The sequence below is a fragment of the Macrobrachium rosenbergii genome, chromosome 9 (genome assembly GCF_040412425.1).
Source record: "Macrobrachium rosenbergii isolate ZJJX-2024 chromosome 9, ASM4041242v1, whole genome shotgun sequence".
Taxonomy (NCBI): domain Eukaryota; kingdom Metazoa; phylum Arthropoda; class Malacostraca; order Decapoda; family Palaemonidae; genus Macrobrachium; species Macrobrachium rosenbergii.
The window spans coordinates 55,653,434-55,681,107 of NC_089749.1; the positions used below are offsets into that span (position 1 = coordinate 55,653,434).

General features: G+C 35.3%; 1 long non-coding RNA gene across 1 annotated transcript in view; it reads left to right on the forward strand.

Annotated features, from left to right (window-relative positions):
- The window catches only part of LOC136841838 (uncharacterized), a 275,427-nt gene that overhangs the window by 54,024 nt on the left and 193,729 nt on the right, over positions 1-27,674 (forward strand). Inside the window, exon 5 of the long non-coding RNA XR_010854101.1 lies at positions 24,743-24,846. This is a non-coding gene — a long non-coding RNA (uncharacterized lncRNA). The remainder of the gene's footprint in view (positions 1-24,742; positions 24,847-27,674) is intronic.

Genomic DNA, 27,674 nt, shown 5'->3' on the forward strand with positions numbered 1-27,674 from the left:
CGTGGCCTCCTCTGATCAGCAGTTTTATCACACTCGTCCCCACAGAACAGACTATTAAGCTTAAAAGTCAAAGGGCTGGGGTGATGATCTAAGGGACTTTGCCTTTTTGGGTGAAGGGTTGAGCTCAGATTCAATGCTAGTGTCTCGTGTGTAAGTTTTACGGCAGGCTACGTGAACGCAAGTAGATGATAGTCCTTCCAACATTTGGGATATTCCATCTTTTCGTCGTGTGCCACTGTTGATTATTGTACTTAAACCCCTTGAAACTGTCACTGTACTTCCTTCTGAGAGGGTTTTCCCACAAAACAGACACAATTCCTCTTCATCTATGATCATTCTAAATACGGGGTTGGTCTGCATTCAGGATGGCTCCAGTGTCTGATAAATAAAATAATATATTTTAGACTAGAGGCAAAATTCAGTCTTTACATTCACTTATGATTAATACATCAAATTTTGTATGGTGTGTGTGTACCATCATTTCTATAACGTATGATTATAAGATTATTCAGAATTCATTTTGAGGACCAAAAGCGGTAAAACCTTCCACAAACAGTATTTTGGCTATATTTTAAATTTCACACACAGGGACTTAGGGGATTTTTAGCATGTTGCATTTAATGTTAAGACTCATCTCTTCCCTGTTTTTCTCCAATCCGAAGTTCCGAAATGGCTGGACTGTAGCAGTGCATGTACTTATCGACATTGCAACACGTGTACCCTGTCAGTGGACGACCCAGCTGATCGTGAAACGTCTATCAAAATTGCAATGCTCGTACCGTCAAGCTGACAACCTGTCAGTCCAATATCCTCCGAGGTATTATTATGTCTCGATGACTTCTGGGAATTGTGTCTGGGAGCCCCAGAAGTAGGATCTATGCTCCTAGTGGATGAATGAATTGATGTGCATTATAGCAAGAGAATATATGAACTAATTTTAAATATATATGAAAGTGCAAACTGTGGAGAAATCGAAAAATTAAGAGGGTTTTGTGGTAACAAAGATTTTGATTTTGTATCTGATAATAAATGATAGTAGATTTTGTATGCATGGATATATATATATATATATATATATATATATATATATATGTATGTATGTATATATGTATGTATGTATGTATACATACATACATATATATATATAACATATAAATATATATATATATATATACATATAAATAATGCATTTATGTGTGTATGTAAGTATGTATGTCTGTATGTATGTATGTATGTATGGGTATGTGTATCAGCAATAAAAGACCAACATTTCACTTTCGTATAGCTGACAGCCTCGTAACTGACCTTGATGTAGATGGTGAAAAATATTAAAGTTATCTGGGAGGTTAACATTCCCCCATATTAAAAAATTCATTTCCTCCCGTCTGGTCTAATATGAGAGAGAGAGAGAGAGAGAGAGAGAGAGAGAGAGAGAGAGAGAGAGAGAGAGAGAGAGAGAAGATCACCTCTCTGTGTTACTGGTATCATTTTGCATATGAGAGATGAAGTGAAACATATGAGAGAGAGAGAGAGAGAGAGAGAGAGAGAGAGAGAGAGAGAGAGAGAGAGAGAGAGATATGCAAGAAGATTTTGATTTTCTAAGGGGTTGGCGAATGGAAAGTTTTGTTTCCATTAATGGAATTCCAGATGCTGTACCGAATAAAAAATTTCAATTCCAGACGAATTCCCGTGAGACTAGAGTCGCCTCCTCTGTAACTTCGTAATCTAAGTCTTTTTGCAGCCACTTTCAGAAGGATGGAATTTGATTCATGTCATTACTGCGAATATGCAAAGCAGTTATTTGGAATTTTACCGGGTAATTCAATAAGCTTTTTTCTTTCTACTGAAATTTCCTTATTATGAATTTGCTCTTGTGATAAAAGGACGATAATAAGCATATCAAAGAAGTTATTGAAATTACCTGCATGATAACTACAGCTCATAAAATGTGACATTTGGAGGAAGATTTTTGTGTTGAGACGTCATAGGTGAAAATATATATATATATATACACGTGTTTATATATATATATATACAATATATATATATATATTATATATGTATATACATATATATATATTAAATACATGTATATATATATATATATATATATATATATATATATATATATAATATATATATATATATATATATATATATATATGTAATACTTTGGCCTTTTTTCATCATACGTCACCTATAACATAAAAAGCATAGCAAGTCCTGTTCTTGGAAAAATATAAACCAGCAACCCCAAAAATCCTTGATTTTGCACAATCTCCCGAAAAGAATGTGTTCCGTCACAGTCCGATTTATTCTGCAGGGAAAACAGTATGGCAACCTGTTCATCAACCTCTTCCGTTCTGTCAAACACTAACACCTCACTGCATATACGGTTGAAAATGTTTTTTTTTTTTTTTTTTTTCAACCTACGAATTTTGCATGAAAATGAATGATGCGGTGCACCTGGATTTCAAGTCCAGTTTATTTTTAGTTTTCTGTAAAAAAAACTAATGTGCCGGCTTTGTCAGTCCGTCCGCACTTTTTCTGTCTGCCCTCAGATCTTAAAAACTACTGAGGCTAGAGGGCTACAAATTGGCATGTTAATAATTCACCCTCCAATCATCAAACATACCAAATTGCAGCCGTCTAGCCTCAGTAGTTTTTATTTTATTGAAGGTTAAAGTTAGCCATGATAGTGCGTCTAGCAGCGCTATCGGACAGGGCACCATCGGGCCATGGATGAGTTTCATGGACCGCGGCTCATACAGCATTATACGCTGTACAGAAAACTCGATTGCACCGAAGAAACTTCGGCTCCTTTTGTACTTGTTTTAATATATCTTCTCATCTCCGTAGGTGGGTAGTGCCGGCTGTGCACCTCATGGCGCACTGTAGGCATTATTAAAGGGTGTTTGCGGCGTCCCTTCAGCCCCTAGCTGCAGCCAATGTTTAGGTTTTTACCTTAACTCCATTCCCGCTTCCTTTCGTCAGTGTTGCTGTCCAACATCTCTAACTAACACTTCTTAGGACAGCTGTTGAGGTCTTCTCATATCTCCTTCATTTTCTGGATCTCTTTATCCTGCTGTCCAGCCACTCTAACTCCCTTCTTCATTGTCTTGGACGCTGACTCGCAGAAAGTACCCCAGTGCTTTCTTGGCAGCCTGAATTTCATAAAATGTTTAAGATTTCTTTTCATGTGATTCCTTTTTTTTTATTGATATCGTCAGGTTAAATCTCTCTCTCTCTCTCTCTCTCTCTCTCTCTCTCTCTCTCTCTCTCTCTCTCTCTCTCTCTCTCTCATGAGAGGTCAAACATTGACAGAAAAGCTCTTCTTCAATCACTTTTTCTCTCGTTTAGTGTATTCATCGCGTTATGTGAATTTTTGATAAATAAATAAATAAATATATATATATACATATATATGTATTCACACAAATATAGATATAAATATATATATATACATATATGTTATATATATGTATATATATTTATAAATATATATATATATTAATGTTATATTTATATATATAATATATATATATATATATATATATATATATATATATATATATATATATATATATATATATATATATATACAGTATATATATGTGCGTGTGTATGTGTGTGTGTTTTATTTTTCTCTGTGGGTGGATTCTAGTTTATCATCTTGTCACTAAAAAGCATGGAATAACATTTTCTCTTTTGGATCAACATAATATCTAATTCTTTGGGCAACTTCCTAATTTCTACCCTCCTAGAAATCTCTATTGCTGATTCTTCTGTCTCTGACACACTTCACTATTTGAAGCAATCATTCCTGACCTCGTCTTCGTCTCTCCCATGAAATCTCTCTCTCTCTCTCTCTCTCTCTCTCTCTCTCTCTCTCTCTCTCTCTCTCTCTCTCTCTTTAACTTATTCATTAGAAAAACCTCCACTTTAAATCTAACTTCTCCCGAGAATGAGTTCATTAACTTTTATTGCTTTATACGAAGGTAATGACTTCGTTAATGATCGCCCGGGGTGAGTACGGCGGCGGGTGACTTGCGAAAAGATGTAACGTGAAGCTTAGATGTAAATGTTAAATGAATTTTCCACCCTGTTAATGGTGGTAGGTAAGTGTATGTATTTATGTGTATGTATATGTGCATGTCGATATGTATACATAATATAACGTGTATGTATATATATATATTATAAAATATATATACACATAAACTCTCATACATATATACATACACATGTACATATATATATATATATATATATATATATATATATATATATATATATATGTATATATATATGTATGTATATATGTATATATATATATATATATATATATATATATATATATATATATATATATATATATATATACATACAGAGAGAGAGAGAGAGAGAGAGAGAAGAGAGAGAAGAGAGAGATAGAGAGAGGAGAGAGAGAGAAATCTGAGCTGATTAACAGCTCTCCCTAGGGCTGGCCCGAAAGATTAGACTTATTTTACGGGGCTAAGAACCAATTGGTTACCTAGCAACGGGACCTACAGCTTATTGTGGAATCCGAACAACATTATAGCGAGAAGTGAATTTCTATCACCAGAAATAAATTCCTCTTATTCTTCATTGGCGAGAGAGAGAGAGAGAGAGAGAGAGAGAGAGAGAGAGAGAGAGAGATACCGTAAGGATTTAGTGACCTAACTGCCCACAATTTTTAAGTCATTCTTAGCCTAAGAATATGCATTCCGGAACATACACTTATCTGTCAACAAATTCTTGAAGACTATTTGAAGCAAAGAGAAAATATCAAACGGATGATTTTCACACCTAAAGAGAGTCAGTAAATCAGTCCCCAGGCACAAAACCCAAAGACCTATTGATTATATAATCCCCAAGATGGGAAGTCTTCCGCCATCTGACCCACTGGAATAATCGTTGCTTGCAGGTCCCCCTAAGACCTCTGCCCAAAAGCAGAGGTCTTTTGTCTTACGTTCCCTTGTTTGCACTCCTCAGGGGGGTAGTGGCGCCAGTGCGCCTCACGCGGTGCGCTGTAGGTATTACTGAAGGTTCTTTGCAGCGTCCCTACGGCCCCTAGCTACAGTCTTTCATTCCTTTTTACTGTACCTCCTTTCGTATTCTCTTTCTTCCATCTGACTTTCCATCCCCTCTAACGGTTTTTTCAAAGCGCAATGCGAAGTTTTCCTCCTGTTACACCTTTCAAACCTTTTCACTGTCAATATCTCTTTCAGCGTTGCATGAACTCACGGTTCCCAACGCTTGGCCTTTGGCTTAACTTCCATATTCCGATTCCTTGTGTGCAGAGCTATGGAACGGCTCCCCCGCAAGTGCTGCTGACGCCGAGGTCTTCAGTTTAACAGAACATGCAATACTTTTTAAAAATCCCAGAGTTTTTTTTCATATTTGGTCTTAATAACCTCCCTGTTTATATATTTTTATATTGACCTATCTTCTTGTCCTGCTATTCATTTATTTACTATTTATTCATTTTTATTGCGATTCTTTTACTATTTATTAATTTTTATTGTGGTTCTTTCGATGGCCGCGCATCTAGGTTATGGGCACTCTGTTCCGTAGACGCTTGCTTTGTAAGTGAATGGCTTTTTACTTTCATACCCTATTGATCTTCTTATAAAACTGATAATTATAATATTAAAAAGTAATAATGGTAAGAGTGGTGTCATTTAATGTCTGTTAGATTTATTAATAATAATAATAATAATAATAATAATAATTATTATTATTATTATTATTATTATTATTATTATTATTATTATTATTATTATTATGAAAATAATAATATACTTTAATCACTGCTAGAAATAATAAAAATTGTATTAATTAAGATAATGATATCATCAACACTCTGTTAGATTTAATAATAATAATAATAATAATAATAATAATAATAATAATAATAACAACAACATCCTTTAACCTTCTTTTATCTGACACGAATTCGCGCCGACTTGTGAGGCTCCAGAATCCCCTGGAGTCCCGATTCAGGCTCCCATCAGAAGACGTAATTGCGAATTACGTCTGTCCCTTCCTATCCGTCCCCGTTAATGGCGGCAAAGTTGAGTAACACGCCCAAAGGAATCCTGACTTTGAAGTCTGATGGGAATATTAAGGTCCTTCAGAAAAAGAAGGATTGGTCGTGAGGATATGAGAGGTTTCGTGAAGGTAGTAGGCTGGGCGAGGCGAGAGGGAATCATTACCTTGAGAAGAGTTTTTACAGGATTTATGTCTCCAAGGTTGTAGGTGTGGCAGTCTGGGATGGGGATTTTTTGTTTTCCTTTTTTTAGCTGGTCAGTCTGTCTGCTTATTCGGAGGATTTTTGGTGTTATTATTATTATTATTATTATTATTATTATTATTATTATTATTATTATTATTATTATTGTGGAACAAGACGACCCTGTAACGAGGCTATAGTGTTAAAAATATTTATGTATAGAGTTAAAAATGAAAAGGAGAGAAAATAACACTACTGTGGCTTTTAATTCTTATTATTATTATTATTATTATTATTATTATTATTATTATTATTATTATTATTATTATTATTGTTTGTTTCTCTCGGGTATGTTTAATGTATTTGCCAAGATCGTAAGGGGATTTTTTTTCGGCTCTCAGTTTGCGTCTTCAAAGATTTTTGGTTTCTGATCATATTATTATTATTATTATTATTATTATTATTATTATTATTATTATTATTATTATTATTATTATTATTATTATCCTAACCAGAATAACCCAACCCATTGTGAATTTGGCCGACGATACGGCTGAAAATATTGATATCCTTAGAAACTCCTACGAAGATTCTCTACCACTTGAGAATGATGCTATCGAGATTTTAGTTACCGTAAACCGAAAACCTGAAACTCTACGGATGTATCACACCATGTTTAACTTTCGGCCTACGAGACGGCTTGAAATGTTGACACCGTTGAAAGACTCCTACGAAGATTCTCTACCACTTGGGAATTGCTATAGAGATTTTAGTTACCGTATGCCGACAATATGAAACTCTACGGATGTATCACTCCATGTTTAACTTTCGGCCGCGTGCACCAGAATAAACGAGTAAAAAATGTTAAAAATGCGCCGAAAAATCGAGTTTTCTGTACTGCGTATAATGCTTGCATGAAACTTTTGGCAGCATTCAGTTGCTCTTCAGATGCGGTCAAGTGAAGGTGCGTCGGCGACGCCTCCGGAAATCACTGCCAGATGCACGATCCATGGCTAACTTTAACCTCATAAAATAAAAATTACTTAGGCTAGAGGGCTGCAATTTGGTATGTCTGATGATTGGAAGGTGGATGATCAACATACCAATTTGCAGCCCTCTAGCCTCAGAAAAGTGCGGACGGACAGACAAAGCCGTCACAATAGTTTTCTTTTACAGAAAACTATTAGTGACTCTGTTCAGAACTCCCGCCTTTCCCCTTATCCGGATTGTGTACTTAGGCCGGCTCTTAGCAGATATCAGCCTTGAAGGAAAGAGAATAGTGAGAAGAACTGAAAAGCCCTTGTATGAAGTCAACTCCACTGATGCTGCCATTCTTGTCAAAAGACCATATTATTATTATTATTAGTATTATTATTCCTTCTCTCAGGTATGTTTAATATATTTTCAAAAGTCCTGATAACATTTTGCGAGAATCTTCCGTAGAACAGAAAATACAGTTCATGAATATAAAAGAAAAACATTTCTGAGGTGTTATATTTTCGTCTATGCCTACATGTCAGACTACGATGATTTTCATTCTTGTTAATTTATTACGGTCATATACACAAAACCGTACGGATTATAAAAAAAATTCTTGCTTCCAAAATTATTTGCTTGTTTTCTGTTTCGAGAAAGATGAATTTAACGTATGAATAAACGGACAAACAGTACTGTAATCAAAGAGCACAACACATACAGACAAAATATATGTATGTATTTATGTATGTGATGTAATTCCAAAAGTTATAATAAGGTTCAGCATCGCTTTTTCTTTGTCTTCCTTTTTACCTCTCCGGCACCCGCACCTCTCTCTCTCTCTCTCTCTCTCTCTCTCTCTCTCTCTCTCTCTCTTTCGTTCCGAGTTCACGAAACGCTACTCAGTGCATATTAAACAAACACCAATGTCAATATGAACGTTCCTACCTTATTCAGTACACGGAGCAATGCCATGAGGTAGCCTCTCTCTTATGGCTGGACTTGGATAAGTAAACACAACGTTTGCCAGTCGTTTGTTCAGTTTGGTTTTATGATGAAAATTCTGGTGACCTATGATGACCTCTGGCGTGATGACCTTTGATGACTTCTGGAGTGATGACCTTTGATGACCTCTAGAGTGATGATCTTTGATGACCTCTAGAGTGATGAGCTTTGATGACCTCTAGAATGATGACCTTTGATAACCTCTGGAGTGTCCACCTTCGATGACCTTGGGAGTGATGATCTTTGATGAATTCTAGATTAATGACCTTTGATGATCTCAGGCGTGATGACCTTTGATGACTTCTAAATTGATGACCTTTGATGATCTCAGGCGTGATGACCTTTGATGACCTCTAGACTGATGGCCTTTTATGAGCTCTGGAGTGATGACCTCTGATGACCCCTGGAGTGATGACCTTTGATGATCTCTGGCGTGATGACTTGATGGCCTCTGGAGTGAATGACTTTTTATAGCCTCTGGAATGATGACCTTTGATGACTTCTGGTGAAGTTTGATTTCCAGTAATGTCTGCCTGGCTGTGTTTAAGAAGTTTTCTTTAGATTAGTGAACAGGTTTTAAACATAAATTGGTGAAAACTCTTGGTCATAATGACAGCAGATTTTGCTTCGAGTTGTCATCAAGGAAACCACGTCTCGTTCGTTAATTGAGGAGCTTTGGGCGAGCTGTCTGAGTTATGCTTTCTGCCAGGTACAGTATATATATATATATATATATATATATATATATATATATATATATATATTATATATATATATATATATATGTATATAAATATATGTATATAAATATATGTGTGTATTTGTATGTGTGTGTGTAACTGATTAGCCATTCCATCCTAACTAAAAAACAATCTCAAAAAGAAATTAAATACATTTGGATTATGGCCAAGAAATATCACGGTCTGTTGATGGCTACAAAAAGAATATAAGTTCCATCTCCGTAGATCATGATTTAGCGAAAACGATTTCAATTTTATATTTCACGATTTGGAGAGCATGTTTTCTCCGTTAACTCTGTATCCTGTCTGTCTCGCAGACGGATCAAAAATTGTCTACTCTGGTAGAAATTCATATTTTATGAGAATCGCCACTCTTTCTATTTCTTTGTAACTTTTGCATAGATTATTGGGTGAGGAATATTTCTTATTTTACGTTTCTCCACGAAAATTATTTACGGCGCAAAAAGGAGGAAGGTTCGCTACTTAAAATTGCTATGAATTATTCATTTTACGAACAGAATTGCTAGTTTACCAATAAAACTTTTGACGTGGGTATAAATCATTTAGAAGCAAATGAACAAACTTGCATCACTTTTTTAAATAACAATTGTGGATGAGTTCTGCCTGTGTTTTTTTTAACAAGTACAAATTAAATGTTTTTGTTTTATTGGACTCTCTCTCTCTCTCTCTCTCTCTCTCTCTCTCTCTCTGTGAATGAGGTGTTGTGTTTCAGTTTTGTTAATATCAGTAATCAGACATTTTTCTTAATTATATAGTTTCATTTTTTTATGTTAAAGAATTTAAAATAATACAGAACACACGGTGTACTGTGTATACCACGGTAGTCATATATACATACGCATACACACACACACACATATATATATATATATATATATATATATATATATATATATATATATATGTAATGTTTTATGAATTTAGTATACAGTATATATATATATATATATATATATATATATATATATATATATATATATATATATATATATATATATATATATATATATATATATAGAGAGAGAGAGAGAGAGAGAGAGAGAGAGAGAGAGAGAGAGAGAGAGAGAGAGTTACACGTCAGGATAGTTAATGGGACCATCAAATACGTAAAGGTCAGTTGAATTCTGTCGACCTGTGCTTCCTCTGGGTGGTTGGGCCGCGTTCAGAGCATCACACCTGGCCTTCAGCCCCTTTAAGTAACGCTTTTTCCCACACTATGGGGCTGCCTTTGAGTATGTGGCCGCGCTGGCATAAGGCCGGCTTAATATTAACCAGCAACCAGCTAACATATTTATTTATTCATATTTAAATGTAATAACTAATCTGATAATAACAGAAGTTCCTCGAACGACCGCAGTTAGTATTCGAAAATGTAGTGCATTGCTACCCTAATTTCTATCCTGGCATTTTAATATATTATTATCTATTTATCTATTTAGTCTATGTTTTCTTTTTTAATAAGTGGTATCTATTCTTTCTGTGTTTCCCCTTACTTCCTCTTGCTTCTTCCTAATATTCTTTGGAAGTTTGAATTTCAAGTCAGTGGCCTCTTTGGTGGGTTTGTTCCATATGAATAAGTTTCATCTACCGAATAATAATAATAATAATAATAATAATAATAATAATAATAATAATAATAATAATAATGGTCTTCATTATATAAAAATCAGACGTGTATTTCGTCAGGGGATATCGTAAATGAATTATAGTTAGTAGAATCCAAATTTATCTTTGGAATTCTACGTGTAATCTCTAAGTATTTTTAGATAATATCGATATCCATAAACGGCAGGAAACTGAAATTTCTTAGAATGGTTCAAAATACATTTTTAAGTGAAAACTTCTAGTCTGTGATATTATTTTATGAAATGATTCAGTCAACTCATAGACTCATTTTTAGTTTTCTGTAAAAGAAAACTACTGTGCCGGCTTTGTCTGTCCGTCCGAACTTTTTTCTGTCCGCACTTTTTCTGTCCGCCCTCAGATCTTAAAAACAGCTGAGGCTAGAGGGCTGCAAATTGGTTTGTTGATCATCCACCCTCCAATCATCAAACATACCAAATTGCAGCCCTCTAGCCTCCTCGGCAGTTTTTATTTTATTTAAGGTTAAAGTTAGCCATAATCGTGCTTCTGGCAACTCGCCAACACAGGCCATCACGGCCGGCTGAGAGTTTTATGGGACGTGGCTCATACAGCATTGTACCGAGGCCACCGAAAGATGGATTTATTTTCGGTGGCCTTGATTATACGCTGTACAGAAAACTCGATTGTGCCGAAGAAACTTCGGCTCATTTTTTTCCTGTTCAGATTTGCTAATAATCCTGAATGTAGTTCCCACTAACTTTCAATCCCTTTAATAATTAGTTGCCGTGATGCTGGACATCATAAAGCTAATTATGTATCAAATTTTCTTAATCAGTTTTAACATTTCTTAATATTTTTGACGTTTCTTAATGTTTTTTTGGAATTACTTGTTTTTTTATCAAGAGAATAAGTAATTCCATTGCTTAATTTCAATACACAGTTCAGTCATATCGTACTTCCGTGACTTCGATTATTGTAAATTATTGAGATGGAGTTTATATTTAAACTCCCTTATGTAATTATATTATTTAAATCAATCCCTTCATATTTCCATTCTTTCTGCTAACTTACATGTTTTCTTTATATTTATTAATTTGATAGTTCGTTATTCTTTTTTAATAAGTGATCTCTTTCTGTATTTCCCATTACCTTCTGTTATTTCTTTCTCAAAATCTCCATATTCCTTGGAAGCTTAAATTTCAAGTCAGTGGCCCCTGTGACTTTGTTCCATGTGAATAGGGCTGTTCTTCATATTATAATAATAATAATAATAATAATAATAATAATAATAATAATAATAATAATAATAATAATAATAATAAGTAATAATAATAATAATAATAATAATAATAATAATAATAATAATTAATAATAATAATAATTTCCACAGCTATGTAAATGTATATATATTTAAAGATAAAACTATACAGATAGCTTTCGGGAATGTGTATAGTTTTATGTACCTATACAAAACTGTGGATTTGTTTCCCCACTGTAAGACTCGTGCTACTGTGAGTATTTTTTTAATAATAATAATAATAATAATAATAATAATAATAATAATAATAATAATAATAATAATAATACTTTAAACCAAAGATAGGCTTAAAGCTTTATTCTTGATAAATCTCTCGTGACTCTATTTTTTATGTAAAACTCCATTACCCAAATAAAATCTGAATGGCAGAATCCAGATTTAAGATTTAATCGTTACTATTAATGATTCAGAACGAGAGTTTGCATAGAATTAAACGAGGCTAATCTGGAGTCTTTTCTTTGCTCGCATTTGTGCCATCACATTGAACAGGTCATAAAGTTATTCAAAGTGCCAGGTAACGAATTACCATTGTGACAGCTTTGTCTGTCCGTCCGCACTTTTTCTGTCCGCCCTCAGAACTTAACAACTGCTGAGGCCAGAGGGCTGCAAATTGGTATGTTGATCATCCACCCTCCAATCATCAAACATACCAAATTGCAGCCCTCTAGCCACGATGGTTTTTATTTTATTTAAGGTTAAAGTTCCCCCATAATCGTGCTTCTGGCAACGACTAACTACTGAGGCTAGAGGGTGCAGATTGCTATCTTGATCACCCACCCTCCAATCATCAGACACCAAATTGCAGCCCTCTAGCCTCAGTAGTTTTTAAAAATTTTATTTAAGGTTAGATTAGCCATAATCGTGCTTCTGGCAACGATACAGACCAGGCCACCGCCGGACCCTGGTTAAAATTTCGTGGGCCGCGGTTCATACAGCATTATACGGTGACCACCGAAAGCTAGATCTATTTTCGGTGGCCTTGGTTATATGCTGTACAGAAAAATCGATTGTGCTGAAGAAACTTGGGAGCAATTTTTTCTTGTTTTTAATGAAGTCAGATGAACGTAACAAGTGCATTATGATTTTTATAAATTGCATCAGAATGATAGTTACGCATGCATTTATTATTATTATTATTATTATTATTATTATTATTATTATTATTATTATCTAGAAGGGTTCCCTCTCTCAGGGCAGCGTTATTGAAACCTGTCTCTCAACGGCATTCAGTTAATACTGAGTCTTCTCTAGTTTTCTGTAGTCATCTCGTCATCAGGTAGATAGTATAACAAGTTTCCATGTGACATGGAAGGATATATTGATTCTTTCCTTGTTTATCTGTTAACCACGCAACGTTTTCACACACACACACACACACACACACACACACACACACACACACACACACACACACGCTTTCATCTACAAAGAGAAAGGACAGAAAACTGGAGCACATTTACAGCAGGGGGCCAGTTTTAAGGTTAACGAGAATCTACGCTGGTCAAATTATTATTATTATTATTATTATTATTATTATTATTATTATTATTATTATGCGTAGGTAGAAGACCCTCTTTTATCCACAGTGTTAAAAGTGGTAGCTGCATCAACTGCAGCCAGTGTATGTAGAGTTTTCTCTATCTTTCTGATAATTGCTTTTTCAGAGTTACTGCATTCTGCCAGTAACTGTGTTCGGCATTCTTTGGAAAGGAAAATAGTTACAGCATGTATTAGTTTTGTTTAGGAAGATTACGCTGTAACATTTACATTGTAACGACGCGGGTAACTGAAATATGAAGTTCACTTTCCGTAGACTTTTCCTTCAGATGAAAATCATCGTTGGTGTTGTTTTCTAAATATCATTGTTGACAACATGAAACCTGTTCATATGGAACAAGACCACAGAGGCCATTGGCTTGAAATTCAAGCTTCCAAAAAAAGAATATTATTATTATTATTATTATTATTATTATTATTATTATTATTATTATTATTCAGAACATGAACTCCATTTATATGGAACAAACCCACCACAGAGGCCTTTGACCTGAAATTCAAGCTCCCAAAGAGTATAGTTATTATTATTATTATTATTATTATTATTATTATTATTATTATTATTATTATTATTATTATTATTATTATTATTATTCAGAAAATGAACCTCGTTCATATGGAACAAGACCACAGAGGCCATTGACTTGAAATTCAAGCTTCCAAAGCATATAGCTATTATTATTATTATTATTATTATTATTATTATTATTATTATTATTATTATTATTATTATTATTATTATTCAGAACATGAACCCTATTCATATGGAACAAGCCCACCACAGAGACCATTGACCTGAAATCCAAGCTTCCAAAGTATATCATGTTCATTTGAAAGAAGTATCAGAAGGCAACAGGAAATTCAGACAGAAGAGATCAGTTATTAGAAAAGACAAAACAAATTAGCACATTAATATATAAGTAGATAAAAATGTAAGAGAAAATTAAAATAAAACACAAGGAGAATTGTTTTAAGGTATTAGTGCGCAGCATCTTCGTTTGAACTTTTCGAAGTTCCAGCTGCACGACATCCTCAGGGAGACTGTTCCACAGCCCAACGGCGTGAGGAATAAAGGACCTCAGGAACTGAGAAGTTCGACAGCGAGGCACATTGACTGCATGGTGGTGGTGCTGTCCAGCAAATGTGGCCGTTCTTGGCCAGTTGTTGTTAAATCACACAGACCCCCTACGCTTATTCACGTGGGAATTATATCCGAAGGGGGATATATTATGAAACTATTTTCTTTCTAGTTTGGATTCAAACCTGCGTAGTTCAAGTCAGAGTAATCCTGAAGTAGACCGCATAAACACGAGAATAAGTTAGAGGTCTTTAGTACTTAATAGGAACCCTATTATTATTATTATTATTATTATTATTATTATTATTATTATTATTATTATTGTTATTATTATTATTATTTTCAAACGCCCAAAAGAACAACACTAAAAGAAAATGTTTCCTATATTCATTACTTAAAGATATGTCAAAAAATATGTCCTCCACATTTCTGCATGTTTAAAGATCTGGCACAACTTGTTGGCTTTATGTTTATGCTTTTGAAAATATCCGAGAGATATTTCCTTTATGTTTATGGTTGTAGCAACATAGAAGGAAATATTTATTTTATTTTTAGGCTTTTGAATATTTCCTGAAAATTCACTAGATGCATGTCTTGGTTATTAAAGATGCATGCAAACATTTATGCCATTTGTTTATTATTTCATAAATTTATTACAGTATATTAAAATACACATAATATACTATATTGGAATATAATCTTGTTGGGTTTGGAGACCCTCAGACAATATTTGCTCTATGTTTATTTGTTCAGACATTTTACTGGATGTCGTTTCTTGCTTGTGATTGCGAAATTCTGGTTGAAATTACAGCCTGCATGTGTGTTTACGTTGATGAATTTCTTGATTTTAAGTATCATCTAAAAGTACTTGTTGCCAACTTATGCTTTGAAAGACGTGATAGACATCTGATGCAGATACATCTAAATATATGTATATATATACATTATATATATATATATATATATATATATATATATATATATATATATATATATATATATATATATATATATATATATATATATATATATATATATATATATATATATATATATATATATATATATATGTATATATATATATATATATATATATATGTATATATATATATACACACATATATGTATGTATGAGTTTAATAATATATTCTATAGAACATCTGCCTTACGTTTATAATCAGGATATGCTAGGAAACCCTTTAAGAATATTACGCATTACTGATGGCCACTGGAAATGAAAAGAAAGACCCACATACCTCGAAGCATGGCCGATAGCCCGCAGTAAATTCCCTCCTTCTTCTTTTCGTCCGAGGGAAGATTGGACAGCTTAACTACACACTGGCAAAGAGAGCCATGCATCAGGCTGTCTGAGGTGAAATACGAGGGTCCAGAAAGACAGACCACCTGGGTGGCCCGTTCGATTTAGGCGCTGAGGTGCTTTGAGTTTGATGTAGTTTGGTAAACGAACGCTAGTGAATATATATTGGTTTTTAGTTTTCCGCAAATGACAACTATTGTGATGGGTTTGTCTGTCCGTCCGCAGTTTTTCTGTCCGCCCTCAGATTTTAAAAACTACGGCGGCTAGAGGGCTGCAAATCCGTATGTTGATCAGCCACCCTCCAGTCATCAAACATACCAAATTGCAGCATTCTAGCCTCAGTAGTTTTTATTTTATTTAAGGTTAAATTTAGCCATAAACGTGCGTCTGGCACTGGGCCGTGGTTAAAGTTTCACGGGCCGCGGCTCGTACAGCATCATACCGAGACCACCGAAAGATAGATCTACTTCTGGTGGCCTTGATTATACGTTGTACAGAAAACTCGATTGCGCCGAAGAAACTTCGGCGCATTTTTTACTTGTTTAAGTATGTGTTTAGTAGTGGCATTTAAGAATGATTAAGAAAATGCCTTCGTGAAAACAGGACATAGACAATAGCCTCAAGTGTCACAATGAATGTTTCTACAAACTGCTACGTCGGTATATCTGAGACATATTCATATATTGATCTTGAATGTAAGAGCAAGAGTTTCTTGTAATTCTTGTTCCAGATTCAGTTTTTCTCGCTGTTATTTCATATTATTTTGATATATTTATTAATCTACAGAATAACGTAAATTCTAAAACTACGATAATTGCAGTACAACAACAGCAGAGAAACCATCCTTAAATTCACCGTTCTTTCAGGAAGGAAAATATATACGTATTCACGCCCCCTGATCACCTTTATCTGCACGTAATGTATTCATGTATGCAATGCATGTTTGGTGACATATCCCAGTCGACCGAAACGGAGCTTTCAGTGTTGGCTTCCTGTAAAAATATTTCAGCAGAGTAAAACTTGAGAGAAACTTGATGTTTTCTGCAAATTCAGTGGCCACAGAGAAATCTGAATGTCCGGGTTCTGAAAATTGAAGGAAAAGAATTAGATTCAAACAGTATATCACTCTAGGTGCCTTTGATAATCTAGATGCTGAATCATTCAGACTCTCCAAAATCGTGATTATTCTTTTGATTTAGTAACGGAATGCTATCTGTTTTTCAAGATAGAGTTTTATGTCTTGCTGTCTTGGCAGCCATGAATTTTTTTTAACGAGAATTTAGCCTCCTACAGAATTAAATAAGTTCAGATCCTTCGAACCCTTTTCTTCTTTAAACATCACTGTACAAAAATAGAGTTATTATTTTCTCAATGTGTCCCATCAAGAATTCATAGTCAGGTAAAAAATAAAACCGAATGATCTCGCTTGAACAGTTGTCAGTGTTTACATAGGGTATCATGCTATGGATAGAAATGGTCATATTGACATATCTTCCATGACATTTTTGTTTGCGGTTATTAGTTTTTTATAAAAGAAAACTACTGAGATGGCTTTTTCTCTGTCCGTCCGCCCTCAGATCTCAAAAACTACTGAGACTAGAGAGCTGCAAATTTTTATATTGATAATCCATCCTCCAATCATCAACATACCAAATTACAACCCTCTAGCCTCAGTAGTTTTTATTTTATTTCAGGCCAAAGTTAGCCATAATCGTACTTCTGTCAACGCTGTAGGATAGGCCACCACCGTACCGTGGTTAAAGTCTCATGTGCCGCAGTTCATACAGCATTATACCGAGACCACCGAAAGATAGACCTATTTTAGGTGGCCTTGATTATACACTGTAGCGGCTGTACAGAAAACTCGAATTTTTTACTTTTTTTTTTTTTTTCTCAGCGCCGCTCCGTATTTAAGCATAACAAAGCCCTCCCGTTATGGAGAGTGAACCATTTTAAAGGCCTTTGGCTATCAAAGGGCTCCGGCCGGCCGGGAAGGAAGGGAGGCTTTCTTTGTAGGTTCTACTGCCCTTGAGGCGGCGGCGGAGGCGGGGCGGGGGCCGGGGTGAGGAGGACGATGGGAGATGAGATACGAGACTTCTGGATGCGAAGGAAATATATATATATATATATATATATATATATATATATATATATATATATATATATATATATATATATATATATATATATATATATATATTTATATATAGACATATATATATATACATATATACATATATATATATATATATTTATATTATATATATATTTATATTATATATATATATATATATATATATATATATATATATATATATATATATATATATATATATATATATATATTTCATCCGCAGACGTCTGGTTAGAAAAATCCTTAATATGCTGAAGTAATTATCATATTCCAATAAAGTATAATAGCTGACGCAAAAATCCATATGATCCTTTAAATAATAACCAAGATGGTTCGATGGCGAGAAATGAGGTAGAAAATGTCCAATGTGAAAGGTCCGTCATTGAGAGTCCGGTTAGATTATCAATGGGTCACACTGAGACCCGAAATGCCGAATGTAGGGGGAGGGTGGTGAGAATGAAAGATGAAGGCAGACTAAAGAAATTCTCAGCTTCTATATCAGTGGATCTCAAACGGGGGGTAATTACCCCCGTGGGGGTAATGGAGCTGTTCCTGGGGGCGGGGGGCGGAGGAACGAGGCACTTTCTAAAAGTAATAGTTCTCTGGAGTAAAATTCAGTAAATTCATGAATAATGATAATAAATGAATGAATAAAAAAATAAATATTACAGAATTAAACAGATTCATTTCGTACGTATAAAATGCATTAGAAATTGAGCATTCCAATATTTTTCTTTCCTTTATATTATAACTTGACATAACTAAAGAGGAATGGTGATCTGTCACACCACTGCTGAGGGCCGGGGGGGGGGGGCGGCGGGTAACGATACCAAAATATTTGAGGAACCGCGGTAAACTATATTAACGTTTCTTGGAAGGATCCTAAATACGGTCATTGAGCGAGGATAGATCTCTTCCTGGAACTGCCTTCCGTCGCGTCTTCGTCTCTCGTTACCCGGAGAAGTAATTTGGTTATTGTGTCCAAACTTAGAAGGCTGAGAGTTAAGAAAAAATAGAAGCAAACAGTGTTGTCATTTGAAAATCTACCTTTGTTCTCGGAGAGCTTTTCAGCGTAAGGTGGGTTTATTGCCTCTTATTTTGAGCGACAGACAACGTGATATCATTAGTGAGGAGAATGAAGTTTGCTTATTAGTTTTCAGTAAAAGAAGACTATTGTGCCGGCTTTGTCTGTCCGTCCGCACTTTTTCTGTCCGCCCTCAGATCTTACAAACTACTGAGGCTGGAGAGTTGCAAATTGGTATGTTGATCATCCACCCTCCTATCATCAGACATACCAAATTGCAGCCCTCTAGCCTCAGTACTTTTTTTTATTTAAAGTTAAAGTTAGCCTTAATCGTGCATCTGGCAACGATATAGGCCAGGCCACCACCGGTCCGTTGTTAAAGTTTCACAGGCTGCGGCTCATACAGCATGATACCGAGACCACCAAAAGATAGATCTATTTTCGGTGGCCTTGATTAGGCGCTGTACAGAAAACTCGAATTCGCCGAAGAAACTTAGGCACATTGTTTACTTATATTATCTATCTAGATTTTCATTATTAGGAAGAAACGAAAACCTAACCGAACATAACATAAAAAAGTAAAAAATGCCAGACGCACGATCATGGATAACTTTAACCTTAAATAAAATAAAGACTACTAAGGCCAGAGGGCTGCAATTTGGCATGTTTGGCGATTGGAGCGTGAATGATCATCATACCAATTTGCAGCCCTCTAGCCTCAGTAGTTTTTAAGATCTGAGGGCGGACAAGAAAAGCGCGTACGGAGAAACAAAGCCATGTCAATAGTTTTCTTTTACAGAAAGTTAAAAGGAAGTTACAAAGAGAAATGAGAAACTCAGTGGCTTTTGAAGCGTGCCTGAAATAAACAGCAGAAAGCAAGATTCTTGACGTCAGACTGAGAGAGAGAGAGAGAGAGAGAGAGAGAGAGAGAGAGAGAGAGAGAGAGAGAGAGAGAGAGAGAGAGAGAGAGAGAGAGAAATGTCATCTTGATTATTTATGAACTCTCCAAGTGAAAAGCGACAGGGAACAGGAGCCAAATGAATGTATAAATAAATATCAAACTAAAGAGAAGAAGAGTTTGTTTTAGAAGTTAGGAAATGGCTGGACGTCTCTTATTATACTTTAGATTCAGGACTTCACCCCAATGTATCATTTGTTCTGCCTTTTGCATTTCACGGAGACAGACTCGATTGTGGAACGAATTACACTTATTCAAATGTGATACATATGTGTATATAGAGATACATACACATATATACTCTATATATATGTATATATATATATATATATATATATGTATATATATATATATATATATATATATATATATATATATATATATATATATATATATATATATATATATATATGATAGTAAATAATCATTTTATGTTTGGTACCTGCGAATGTAAGCAGTTTGAGCATAATAATAATAATAATAATAATAATGCAGTGAGATTCACTTAATATACAGTAATGCGTATACCCATGTACTCAGATATGCATGGATATGTATTTTATGTGGATATTCAACGTACACCATACACACACAAACATCTATATATATACATGTATGTATGTATATATATAGATTTGTATATTATATTTTTATGCATATATGTATATATGTATATACATTATATATATATATATATATATATATATATATATATATATATATATATATATATATATATATATATATATATACATATATGCATATATGCATAAAAATATAATATACAAATCAGAAGAATAAAATTTTTAAAGAAAACCATCTCTATTATCATATGTCTTTGATATTTCCCAACTTTATATTTATATCGGATGAATTTGCAAATTTTGGTTGATATTTGATCTACAGACATATTTTGAATTCCCTCTGTATATATTTATGAATATATGTATATATATATATTCATAAATATATTTATATATACATATATATATATATATATATATGTATATATATATATATATATATATATATATATATATATATATATATATATATATATATATATATCTAGAGAGAGAGAGAGAGAGAGAGAGAGAGAGAGAGAGAGAGAGAGAGAGAGAGAGTACCTCTATTTCACAGTAGGCGAGAGGAATATGGATATGTTTCCTTCATAAGGTTTATTCGATAGCATTATGACTTCCGTCTGACAGAAAGTTGACCCTCAACATAGTAATCAAATTTCTCTCTCTCTCTCTCTCTCTCTCTCTCTCTCTCTCTCTCTCTCTCTCTCTCTCTCTCACTAGTGTTATGCCAAAAGAGCTTCTCAGTTTTGTACAGTGTTTTAGGATATATATATATATATATATATATATATATATATATATATATATATATATATATATATATATATATATATATTATGTATATGTATATGTGTATATACATATACATATATATATATATATATATATATATATATATATATATATATATATATATATATATATATATAGTATATATATATTATATATGATTTATTGATTTTGGATGTACCAGTATGACTGTTTGTTTCCATTAAAAAAAGAGGTTTATTCCTTCGATCAACATTATCCTTGAGTCAGCTCAACTTTGCTTTGATAATCTATTTTCACACAATGTGTGCTGTCATCATACTCTGGTAAAAGAAGAAGTGGAGCATAGGTTGACTAATATTGTCTTAAAAATGCTAATATAATTTGCAATACACGTTCGAAGTTTTCCAGTGCTTGTAACCTCAGGTCGCAACGAGTCACGAGGGACATTGGCGCAAATAAAGTGAAGTATGAGCATTACAAATGTTCATGTAGAGCAATGTGTGATGTACTGTACAGTTAGGCAGTCATGAAGAGTAATGTGTGATGTACTGTAAGGTTAGGCAATCGAGGTAAACAGCAATTTCAGCCGTCCCTTAATTCAAAAGTGCTCAAGAACTATGAACAGAAGATTGCTGGAGCTAAAAAAATTCTTTTTCTTTGTACTGTGGTTGATCTGCATCAATGGAAATCATAGTTTGGGATTGAAAGTGTTTTACTTGCTTCAAGAACAGCTCTTGCAAAGATGACACCGAATAAAACACCAAATGACATATTTTTTTGCAAATCAAAAGAAAATATGAGTTATTATTTCCAGAAATTGTAATTGACAAATATATAACTTGGACATAACTGGACTTTTTCCGTTTTAGATTTTTGTGAAAGAAAACTATTGCGCTGGCCTCGTCTGTCCGTCCGCACTTTATTCTGTCCGCACTTATTCTGTCCGCCCTCAAATCTTAAGAACTACTGAGGTCAGAGGACTGCAAATTGGTATGTTGATCATCCGTCCTTCAATCATCATACCAGATTGCAGCTCTCTAACTTCAGTAGTTTTTATTCTATTTAAGGTTAAAGTTGGCCATACTCGTGCCTCTGCCAACGATATAGGGTAGGCCACAACAGGGCCGTGGTTAAAGTTACGTGGGCCGCGGCTTATACAACATTATACTGAGACCACCGAAAGATAAATCTTTTTTCGATGGCCTTCATTATACAGTAGCATCTGTACAGAAAACTCGATTCCGTCGAAGAAATATCGGTGCATTTTTTACTTGTTTTTTTTTGTATCAAATGAAAGGTAATTCGCCATATATATACGAATTACGAGTCCAAATCACACCTTCTCTGAATCAAAGGTTATTGATAGGTTGAGTGGGCTGCGTCTCTTATCTCTTATCTTTCTCGAGTCTCAAAGGTTAGCTCCTCTGTGATGCGATTTCTCTACCATCCCTTCAAAGGGAGCTTGCGCCAATCCTCCTCTCTCCCTTCTCCCCTTCCCCCTCCCCCTTCCCCTACCCCCTTGCACCGTTACATAAAAGAAAACCTTTGATGGCGCTGCCTTAGTGGTTTTCATGTAATGGCTTCCCAATAAAGCTGGCTCCTGCATGATTGGCAGCTCACATACCAGACGTTTCCCTGAAGGGGTTCGTTCTCTCTCTCTCTCTCTCTCTCTCTCTCTCTCTCTCTCTCTCTCTCTCTCTCTCCTCAATAAATATATGTAAGGACAAGTCTGTCCTCGGAATGTTTTCTCTCTCTCTCTCTCTCTCTCTCTCTCTCTCTCTCTCTCTCTCTCTCTCTCTCTCTCTCAAATAAATATGTATAAGGACCAATCTATCCTCGAAATGTTGAATCAATCTCTCTCTCTCTCTCTCTCTCTCTCTCTCTCTCTCTCTCTCTCTCTCTCTCTCTCTCTCTCTCTAGCACGCTGTTGGCCCAGCGTTCGACTCTCCTACCTGCTAATGAAGGATTAAAGGAATTTATTTCTGGTGATAGAAATTAATTTTTCGCTGTAATGTGGTTCGGATTCCACAATAAGCTGTAGGTCCCGTTGCTAGGTAACCAATTGGTTCTTAGCCACGTAAAACAAGTCTAATCCTTCGGGCCAGCCCTAGGAGAGCTGTTAACCAGCTCAGTGGTCTGGTTAAACTAAGATATACTTAACTCTCTCTCTCTCTCTCTCTCTCTCTCTCTCTCTCTCTCTCTCTCTCTCTCTCTCTCTCTCTCTCTCACAAATAAATATATATAAGGACCAGCCTATCCTCGGAATGTTCAATCATCCTCTCTCTCTCTCTCTCTCTCTCTCTCTCTCTCTCTCTCTCTCTCTCTCTCTCTCTCTCTCTCTCTCTCTCTCTCTCTCTCAAATATATGTTAGGACCAGTCTACCCTCGGAATATTCAATCGTTCTCTCTCTCTCTCTCTCTCTCTCTCTCTCTCTCTCTCTCTCTCTCTCTCTCTCTCTGGAAGTCTTCTGGAGGGTTTTAAGTCTTGGACTGCCAAAAGATTTGACTCAAAAGATTTTCCCGTGATTGGCACTTCCACATCTCGAACTCTTACCTACAATCAATTGAAACTGGTCTGTAAAAATGTTGAATGTCCAATGGAAGGTCACGGGTATTGGAGAGACGGTTTTCATGTATGTGGACGCCATGCACAGTATTTCATGACTCGGCTGGCTCATTATTAAGTGCAATTCATACTCTCTGTTTTTGCAGGTGCAAAGACCAGCGAGTTGGGAAACCAACTTCCTGGTCAATGTGATGATTCACCTAGCTTCTTGTTAAGTGAAATTCATGTGTTTTTTCTTTTTGCAGGTGCAAAGACCAGTGAGTTGGGAAACCAACTTACTGGTCTATGTGTTGATTCATCTAGCTTCTTGTTGAGTGCAATTCATGTTTTTTTTCTTTATGCAGGTGCAAAGACCAGTGAGTTGGGAAACCAACTTACTGGTCTATGTGATGATCCAGCTAGCTTCTAGTTAAGTGAAATTCATATTTTTTTTTGTTTTGCTTTTACAGGTGCAAAGACCAGTGAGTTTGGAAACCAACTTACTGGTCTATGTGTTGATTCATCTAGCTTCTTGTTGAGTGCAATTCATGTTTTTTTTCTTTATGCAGGTGCAAAGACCAGTGAGTTGGGAAACCAACTTACTGGTCTATGTGATGATCCAGCGAGCTTCTAGTTAATTGAAATTCATATTTTTTTTTTTTTGCTTTTACAGGTGCAAAGACCAGCTAATTGGGAAACCAACTTACTGGTCTATGTGATGATGCAACTAGCTTCTTGATAAGTGAAATTCATGATTTTTTTTCATTTTGCAGGTGCAAAGACCGGTGAGTTTGGTAACCAACTTACTGGTCTGTGTGATGATTCACTACCTTGTTTTGTTGTTGAATGCAATTCATGCTCTGTCTCTTTTGCAGGTGCAAAGACCAGCGAGTTTGTCAACCTAAAACCCTTTCCTAGCCCAGGACTGGAGAAAGCAAGAACAAGAAGAAGGAAGAAAATGCGCAACTTCGCAACTAAGGTAAGAACAGATTTATTTTATTGAAAGCAAAATTTTATAATAGGAAAAACTGTAATAGGAATACAATTCAGCTTGCAACTCGTGTCAGTAACTCACTTAATACATTGTAAAGTGGGGACTGAATTCCACTCGCAGTTCATGTTAAGTATCAATAGACTGCTGAGGGTGCCATGAAACGATGTAATAAAAAGCGGATATGAACTAGAGGAAAGAGTTTCGGAGTTATTGAGACTTCATTAAGAGGACACTCCACTTGAAGAAGAAGAAGAAGACGACGTTTCGAAATATGAAACGACTGACAAACAAGGATTTTGTGTTTCAAATTGGGAGTCAGTAATACTTAAACACGCACTCCTCTCTCTCTCTCTCTCTCTCTCTCTCTCTCTCTCTCTCTCTCTCTCTCTCTCTCTCTCTCTCTCAAATAGATGTATATAAGAAGAATCCAATTTATCCTCGGATGGTTAAATCTTTCTCTCTCTCTCTCTCTCTCTCTCTCTCTCTCTCTCTCTCTCTCTCTCTCTCTCTCTCTCTCTCTCAAATAAATGTATATAAGAACAATCCAATTTATCCTCGGAAAGTTAAATCTTTTCCTACTCTCTCTCTCTCTCTCTCTCTCTCTCTCTCTCTCTCTCTCTCTCTCTCTCTCTCTCTCTCTCTCTCTCTCTCTCTCTCTCAAATAAATGCATATAAGAACCAATCTATCCTCGGAAAGTTAAATAATTCTCTCTCTCTCTCTCTCTCTCTCTCTCTCTCTCTCTCTCTCTCTCTCTCTCTCTCTCTCTCTCTCTCTCTCTCTGATAAATAGAAAGAGTTCTCATTAGAAGACATAAAAAGCCTTTAGACATATACTTACATGTAATTGAGCTTATACTGTATTAACATACAGTCTCGATTGTTTGCTTGCAGTTCTTAAATCTATTACCACATAGATTTGTCTCGTTTTCCTTAGCTTAGAGAGAGAGAGAGAGAGAGAGAGAGAGAGAGAGAGAGAGAGAGAGAGAGAGAGAGAGAGAGAGAGAGTAGGGAGTAGGGAAATGATTTAACATTCCGAGGATAGATTGTTGTTATATACATTTATATTTGAGAGAGAGAGAGAGAGAGAGAGAGAGAGAGAGAGAGAGAGAGAGAGAGAGAGAGAGAGAGAACCTGATATCAAACATGTCACCTCCCTTAAAAAAAAAAAAGAGATATTTATGTGACATTCCTTCTTTCCAGGTAAGACCAGATCAGCAATTGCCCCATTGCGTCCTATGGAGAGAGAGAGAGAGAGAGAGAGAGAGAGAGAGAGAGAGAGAGAGAGAGAGAGAGAGAGAGAGAGAGAGAGAGTAATGTATTCACGTACATCAAGGGACATCAATTTCAGTGAAGGTAAGTGGAAAATATTTTCGACCTCTGCAATTCGTCTTCAGTAAGTAAACTTGATGCCAGCGAACACCATTAGCCTTCCCAGGAGCTGACCTACATTCCTGAATGAGGAGAGAGGCAGTTCGGGGGAGGTATTTCGGGTCGTAAAGCCACTCTTTTCGTTTTTCTTTCTTTTACTTTGTGCTCTTCCCTTTGGATGATGAAAACTGATAGACCGACGAAGTACCCGACGGAAGCGTTCGCTCTTAGCGCCTGAAATATTTATCTCACAGCTTTCCTGCCAGAGAGAGGGGGATACGCACTCATCCCCAAACGTGTGAATATTGAATGCGCACATTCATTTATATACATGTATGTGTACTGTATACATATATTTGTTTATATATATGCATAACTTTGCATTCAATATATACGCGTTTGGGCATGCGCGTGTATCCCCTCTCTCTGACAGGAAAGCTGTGAGATAAATATTTCAGGTATATATATATATATATATATATATATATATATATATATATATATATATATATATTTGTTTATTTATTTATTTTATTCGTCTGTGTGTGTTTATGTGCATACTAGAAAATCTGCAAATTTACATTCGACTAAATGACATAACTATCACATATATTTCGAACCGCGTCGAGGCTCCTTCTTGACAGGAATCTTGACGAAGCGTCCTTGATTTCTGACGCTGGCTTGCAAGCAAAGTTTGCTTGTTTGGGAAAGCTGCTTCTCACACGGCTCATCTTGCTTTTGAAGCGACGAAAATTAAGCTTAGTTAAGGCCCTTGTAGTTCTGGTACCTTCCCGGGATGAACCTAATGAACTCTAATTGTACAGATGTTTTGCATTAGCTGTTGCCGTGAGATTTGTGAAGGGGAGAGAGAGAGAGAGAGAGAGAGAGAGAGAGAGAGAGAGAGAGAGAGAGAGAGAGAGAGAGAGAGAGAGCATTAATTATCCCAGATCTGCTATTAGATTTTAATTGCATTTTTCTACCGCCAACTCCTAGTTTTTTGAAAGTTTTTATTGGCAATTTTGTTTCAGAAAAGCAGTAGGACATTTTGGCATTAGAGCTAGTCCAATACATGATTCTGTGTAAACGAGAGAGAGAGAGAGAGAGAGAGAGAGAGAGAGAGAGAGAGAGAGAGAGAGAGAGAGAGAGAGAGAGAGAGAGAGTATAATTTTTATCTTATCTCGAGCCAAGAAGTCGAAAGTTTTTATAAGAAGAAGTTCAAAACCCCTTAATGAGCATCAATATTCTCAAGTTGATCGAAAGTTATTCACTCTGTGAATGTGTGTAAATCTTTCATTCTTATTAATGTGTGTAAATCTTTCACTTTTCGAATGTGGGTGAATCTTTCACCCTCTGGAAAAAGTCTTCCACCCTGTGAATGTTTGTAAGTCTTTCGCACTGTGAATGTTTGTAACTCTTTCACACTGAATGTTTGTAAGTCTTTCACA